Below are 7,279 nucleotides of genomic sequence, written 5' to 3'. Positions count from 1 at the left end.
ATAAAATAAAGCCATGAATAGAACAGCGATTGTTGGGGTGAATTAATGAGTGCATGCTTCATAGCGCTGACTAAGAGCCAGCATGGTGTAGCGGTTAAGAGCAGTGGTTTGGAGCGGTGGAGTCTGATCTGGAGAACCGGGTTTGATTCCCCACTCCTCCACATGAGTGGCAGAGGCTAATCTGGTGAACTGGATTTGTTTCCCCTCTCCTACACATGAAGCCAGCTGGGTGACCTTGGGTGAATCACCCTCTCTTAGCCTCACCTACCTCACAGGGTGTCTAGTGTGGGGAGGGGAAAGGAAGTTTGATTCTGCCTTAAGTGGTAGAGAAAGTTGGCATATACCGTATTTTTTGCTCCATAAGACGCACCTGACCATAAGACGCACCTAGTTTTTAGAGGAAGGAAAACAAGAAAAAATATACCGTAGCTGTGACATCCTGCAAAGCCAAGGCAGATTTTTTTTGGACGGATTTTTTTGGACTAAATAAAAAGTCAGATGGACCAAACAGAGAGGAGTTTCAATACTTTGACCAGAAAGGCTCTACTCAATTTAAAAAAATGCTAAACAATAACTATAAAGATTCCTGCGGCATTCATGAAGCAGAAAATTCCACATGCAACCAGGAGCCAATTTACAACACGACTGTGAAGTCACCCAAAAGTGAGCGGATTTACTGGTGGGAAAAAGTTGTGCTGAGTCTGTAAACAGAATTGTCTCTTCAGTGTGCCATTGCAGAAATGAAGAGTGAAACCCTCCAAAAATCCAAGTTTGATCTTCCAGAAGATCAAGAAAAACAGGTGCAAGCAGCGTGAGAGAATGGCTGCATCCACAGCAGTGACCGTCTTGTGGAAAGAATTACAGCAAACGCCAAAAGAGAGGCCGAACCCCCGCCTTCCCCCTCGTAGGGTCTCGCCACCCCGCGCCACCTTGTTCCCTCACCTCCTCCTGTCCCACTGGGAGGGGCGCTCAGCGGCGAGCCGCCGCCTCTTCCCCTCCCTTCCGCCTCGGGGAACCAGCGGGTCCCGGTCAGGCCAGCCACTGCCCCTGGGAGACTATTGGCCCGGGGTGTCTCCTCCTTGCCCCGGCCCGCCTTGGGCAGGGGCCCGTCTCCCTCCAAATGTGCCCGGCCGCCACCAGGGAAAAGCTAGGGACGGGCGCCACCGCGCCGAGCCCTCCCCTCTCCCGGCCAAGCCCCGTCCCCCTCCGAATGCACCCGGCGCACCTCCGCCGCTGCCAGGGAAAAGCTGGGGACGGGCGCCACCGCGCCGAGCCCTCCCCTCTCCCGGCCAAGCCCCGTCCCCCTCCGAATGCACCCGGCGCACCTCCGCTGCTGCCAGGGAGAGGCTGGGGACAGGCGCCTCTGCGCCGAGCCCTCCCCTCTCCCGGCCAAGCCCCGGCCCCCTCCGAATGCGGCCAGCACGCCTCCGCCACCAGGGAGAAGCTGGGAACGGGCGCCTCCGCACTGAGCCCTCCCCTCTCCCGGCCAAGCCCTGGCCCCCTCCGAATGCGCCCGGAGCGCTGCCGCCACCAGGGAGAAACTGGGGACGGGCGCCTCCGCGCCGAGCCCTCCCCTCTCACGGCCAAGCACCAGCCACTCGCGCTGGGTGCAGCCGCGGCTCCTGCCACCCAGGCCTGTCGCCCCGGCTCCTCCACGGCGCTCCTCCGGGGATCCTGGTAAGTGGGGTTCTTCCTGGTAAGTGGGGTTCTTCCCTTCCCCTTCCGGGAACCCCCGGGAGGGTGGGAACCGCGGAGGGGGCGGGGTTTAGTCCCGAGACCGGGCGTCGGCCTTGGGACACACATTCACTCCATAAGACGCACAGACATTTGCCCTCACTTTTGAGGAGGAAAAAAGTGCGTCTTGTGGAGCGAAGAATACGGTAAAAACCAACTCTTCTTCTTTGAATCTTCTTCTCTCTAGCAATGATAGAAAAGTACCCTAAAATATTATGCAACTTTAGTTGGGTAGAAAAGACATGTGATTCTAATAAGAAAACAACGCCAAAAGTTAAAACTGCTGCCTAGAAAGCAATATTTTGTTTAAGTTGGTGAACCAACTTTTGAGGTTTTTAAGCAGAGGCCAGATGGCCATCTGACAGCAATGCTAATTCTGTGAACTTAGGCAGATCATGAGAGCGAGGGCAGGAAGGGATGAGTCAGCGCTCGGCTCTCTGTCCCTTTCTGACATGCCCAGGGAAATGCTGATCGCCACATTGGGGTCAGGAAACAATTTCCTTCCAGGCCAAATTGGCCTGGGATCCTGGAAGGTTTTTGTTGCCATCTTCTGGGCATGGAGTAAAGGTCACTGGGGGTGTGGGGGGTAAGGTAGTTGTGAATTTCTTGTATTGTGCAGGGAGTTGGACTAGATGACCCTGGTGGTCCCTTCCAATTCTATAAACTTAGTTGGGCAGCTCCATCTTCCTGCACCCACATCTTAATTGTGATATATGGCTACAGTGCTCAGGTCTTGATAATTTCTTACGGCGATACTCAGGACTTAGAGGCAAGCAAGTCACACTCATTTCCAAACAAAAATTACTTCATGTCTGGATGTGGGGATGGTAAGAATAAAAAACCTGCAGATATCGACTTGTAGCCCTATCACCCCATTTCCTTGATCCACATCTATGAAGACCCAACCCCCTCCCACATTTGGCCATACCCCCTTCTTTAAAGAAACAGACATTAACTTAGATTTAGTGTAATGTAATTGCATTGGGTTAGGACTGTGCTGTGTGGGTGCGGCTAAAATTTTCTCTTCTTAGCATATGTTAAAAGACCTATTCTGAACAATAAGGATGATCCAGTTGTTCATTAAACAGTGAACTGTTCAGGGAGGCAACTCTGAAATGAAGACACAACACTGTCTTCATCATGCCTTGACTGTACACGTTGAAGGCTCCCGTAAAGCCAGCACCTTTTGCATGTAGCATCTGGATAAATAATGTAGAAGTCAAGTGTCTGAAAACGTTCCCAGTGTGAAAATTGTACTATTAAGTTTTCCTACTTCAGTTTAGAGTGCAATAAATGGATATGTAGGTAAGATCCATTAAACCAAATTGCCTTCATCTGGCAGTGGAGGTACTTCTGTTGGTTTTTATGGGAGACTGAATTTGTCCAGTATAACTGCAGAATGCTACAATTACTCACAAGATTTTTCCAAAAAGAAGAAAAAGTGAATTAGGTGGGTAATAGCAAAGCAGCCCCCTTCTAGACAGCGACTCAACATGGGTAGACAGAAGGAAATGTAAATGTTCTTTAGACTGCAGGCCAGCAGAACAGGCTATGGTCTATGCCAGTGATGGCGAACCTTTTAGAGACCGAGTGCCCAAACTGCAACCAAAAACCCACTTATTTATCGCCAAGTGCCAATGCGGCAATATAACCTGAATACCACCCCCAGAGGGGGCCCAGAGGGAGAGGCTAGGGTTGCCAAGTTCCTCTTCGCCATGAGTGGGAGGTTTTTGGGGTGGTGCCTGAGGAGGGCGGGGTTTGGGGAAGGACTTCAGTGCCATAGAGTCCAATTGCCAAAGTGGCAATTTTTTCCAGGGGAACTGATCTCTATTGGTTGGAGATCACTTGTAATAGCAGGAGATCTCCAGCTAGTACCTGGAGATTGGCAACCAGTTCCTTAGTGTTTTCTCTCTACATATCCAGACAAATGGAAAGGTGTTTGAAGGATGGCTTGTGGGCACTTCAAAGGTGGAATAGGACTGCACACCCCTCCGCCCGCACAGACCCAGAGGGCGCTGGAGAAGCCGCTGGAGGGAAAGAAGGAAGGAAGGAAAGAAGGGAAGGGAGAAGGAAAGGGAAGGAAGGGAGGGAGAGAAAGAAAGAAAAAGAGAGAGAAAGGGAGAAGGAAATGGAGCAAGGGAGAGAAAGAAAAGTAGGGAAAGAAAAGGACAGAGGGAGACAAAAAGAAAGAGGCCATTTATGCATGGGAGGTTTTGCCTTGGATTTGCCACTCAGTGGGGCGTGGCAGTGGCGGCAGGCTTGTGAGAGGCGAGCAGGGTAGGGCAGAGGACGCCTCCTTCGCACCCACCGGCCATCCACGCCCCTCCACCCGCACAGAGGGCGCCGGAGAAGCTGCCGGCCATGCCGAGTGTGGGCGCTCGGCTTCTGTTCCCCGCTCTCCCACCCACCTGGCCGGCCACGCATGCTCCAGTGGCAGCAATGGCGGCAGCTTCTGTGGGAGAGTCCGGGGGCCACCGCCAATGATGTCGGAGGTTCCCCACCCCTGGGCTACAGCCTCCCCCATCCGGGGCAGGGCAGAGCCGGAAAGGCCAGCGGCTTGGAGGAACCGCGCGTGCCGGCAGAGAGGGCTACGAGTGCCGGAAGTGGCACCCGTGCCATAGGTTCGCCAACACGGGTCTATGCCCTAATTACTAACAGGGTACCTGGGGCCTCCTTGTTGTTTGGATTCTTGTAAAGATTGCTGGACAGGCCTTGGGCCATTCTAATAAAGCAAATCTTATGTTAAGCAAGATCACCACTTAACACAGATTAGTCACACCTTAAGAGGACTTCAGAATGCACATTTGCTTTGTAAACTCTGTAAACGTTAGTAGACCATGAGGATGCTAATAAATTCAGTCCACTGTTGCCTTACTCTAAAGTGTGCAAGAAGCTATGCAAATCCTGAGGAAGAACATTTTTATTCAAAGCTTACTGGGAAATTTGGAATCTAGCTTGAAATGTCAACCTTTCTTGCACCTATTAGCTTGTTCTTTCATAACCTTATTGTGTGGTATAGCCGGCCATCCTAGATGCAGTTCATCACTGAACATACACTGTTCAGGAAATGCATAGCAGGCCCAGGAGATAATTCTTGCAGCTACAGCATCCCTCTACCTCTGCTCCTGCCAAATTTTTAACAAAGCACTAAAATCGGATTTCATTGATTAGGAACAATGAACCCATAAAATGGTTGAGGATCCATGACATCCACAGCCTGCCACACAGATTTTGGCACACTTAAAACTATGTTTCATGCTGTACATAGCTGTAAATAAAGCCTTTGAAACAAGGAGGAGAGGAGAACACAAGTCTTTCTATATGAGCTTGGTATTTGCTGCCCCCATATGTAGAGAAAATAATCTTAACCTTCCCTGTCACTCACTTCTTCTCAGGACCGTAGCCTGGATGAGATCTTGAGCTTTCATACTCCCTGCTCTTATACCAAGCAGAAATTAATAATGGAAAAAAGAAGATTGTGTGTTCAAAGTGTGAGATCAATATTCTATTAATTCCTGTCCCTATCATCACAGAAGGACGTACTATGCAAGTCCAAGGACAAATGTCCAGTTCCAAGTTTGTCACAGTGTCTCAGCAAAACCACTATCTAAGCTTTTATGCAACATAAAGTGAACCCTAACTCTCGAGAACTGCTTGCAGAGCTGGTTAGCACAGTAGAAAGCATGCTCTGCTCAAAACATTTAGGCTGTGGACAGGGACCTGAATGTCTTTGTTCCTGTACAGTGCTTAGAATTTTACAAGTACTTTTAAAAAAGAAGTGATGAAATGTCACAAACAGATTTAAGTTTATGCTACCATTTCAATTTGCAATTCCAAAAGTCAGCAGGGCCAAAGGTTCCTAAAAACGTGTGATTACTCACTTGGTGTATAGCCAGTCCATCCAGCTCTACAGTGAGATTACCTGCTCCTGAAAAAAACTGTGTGTGGGGGGGGGGGGGGAGCTGGTAAGAGTAGCTTCACCACACATGACCAGAGAATATATATCATTGGTTCTTGATGCAAGGCTTTCTATACCACAAATGTTCTCATGGAGTCACCTAAAGACTTGTAGCACATCTGACACTGGCAGACTAGAAGTGCTTTCTACAGCACTAGAGTGGAGGGAAAGAAGGGGGACCTTAAGCTTGGAGATTCCTGCCAAAAGATAGTAGTTGAAAGGGAAGTGGTTAGGAAGAACTCCAGGCTTATTCGGAGATATGTAGCTGCACATAATCCAAAAAACGCTTATAGCGAGAAAGTGGGAACACAGGAAGGATTGCTTACAGCAGCAAATATCACCTCTCCAACAGCATCTCTTCATATACACTTGTATTGCACGTTTTGAATTGCAAGACTATGAGATGGTAGAATAGACTATATGATGGATCCCATCTTTTAATGTTACTCACATTAAAAAAACTAGATGCAAACAGAAAATCAGCACAGCAGGGAGACAGCTTCTACCCCTGCTAGTCACCTGATGTGGCTGTATTCTATTTACAGGGAGCTTTGTACACAGGAGATCACTCCTATGTAATACTCTCATTTACAGTCTAAAATGATGAAGTTCGTTCCATCATTGCAGCATTCTACTGCCTTATTCTCAATTTCCTGCACGTGTAAACAAAAAAGGCCTAAACAACAGCTTCAGAGGTAGGAATTTTACACTGCAGTGAAGCAGGATTTAAGCTGTCAGAAACTGTACTTGCCCTCCCCGTATACTTTTGGGCTGTTTGGAATTGAAAAAAACCTTTGGATCAACTTTTAAATGTAATGGCCCCTAAAAGGGACAGAGAGATTTGAAGAATCAAAATGCTTTCCGGTTCTTAAGCAAAAAATGAACAGTGGGGCTTCTTATACCAGAAAGCCACAGTGGATCACTTGGCTTTTAAAGGCAGCAAGCACCCCACCCTGGGCATTCTGTGCTACTACTGCCAAAGGCATGGAACTTATAGGGAAGCAGGCAGTAATGTTACCAAGAGCACACACTGTCACGGAACACCAGATGGGTTTTCTGACCCTAGAAAGGGCAAATCAAAAGTAGGAAGCAGGTCAGCAAATGCTCCCATGCAAAACTCTAAACTTTTATTTACTTTTATTTATATATTTAACAATTCTAAAGTATTTACGTCTTGCTTTGACAAAAAAATGAAAAATATAAAGGAGCAACTTTGCTCCTCTTTAGGAAAGTAATGGTTATATACAGCTATGTGGAGATAGTTTCCTGCTTTACATACAAAGAAAAATATTAATAAAAAAGTGCTTCATTCATCAAAAAAGACTAAGAGCTGCAAGCGTTTATTCACACTGTACATCACAGACCCCAAAAACCCGTATCAGAACCTCTTGGCACCTGTCGTTATGAACTGCAGAATATCAGACTTTGTTCTCGCCATCTACTTGTACCAGAAAACCACACAGCCATCAGTGTGTAATGCAATCCCGTTTCCCTCCAAACAACAATTAAAAACAACAACCCTGCATTAATGGAAAATACAGAAAAACTCTGTTCTTCCTCCCATTTCCTGTTCCAACAGTCTCTGCT

Source organism: Euleptes europaea, chromosome 13 (genome assembly GCF_029931775.1).
Source record: "Euleptes europaea isolate rEulEur1 chromosome 13, rEulEur1.hap1, whole genome shotgun sequence".
NCBI classification, from domain to species: domain Eukaryota; kingdom Metazoa; phylum Chordata; class Lepidosauria; order Squamata; family Sphaerodactylidae; genus Euleptes; species Euleptes europaea.
The sequence above is the reverse complement of the archived record's forward strand: the minus strand, read 5'-3'. Positions refer to the sequence as shown.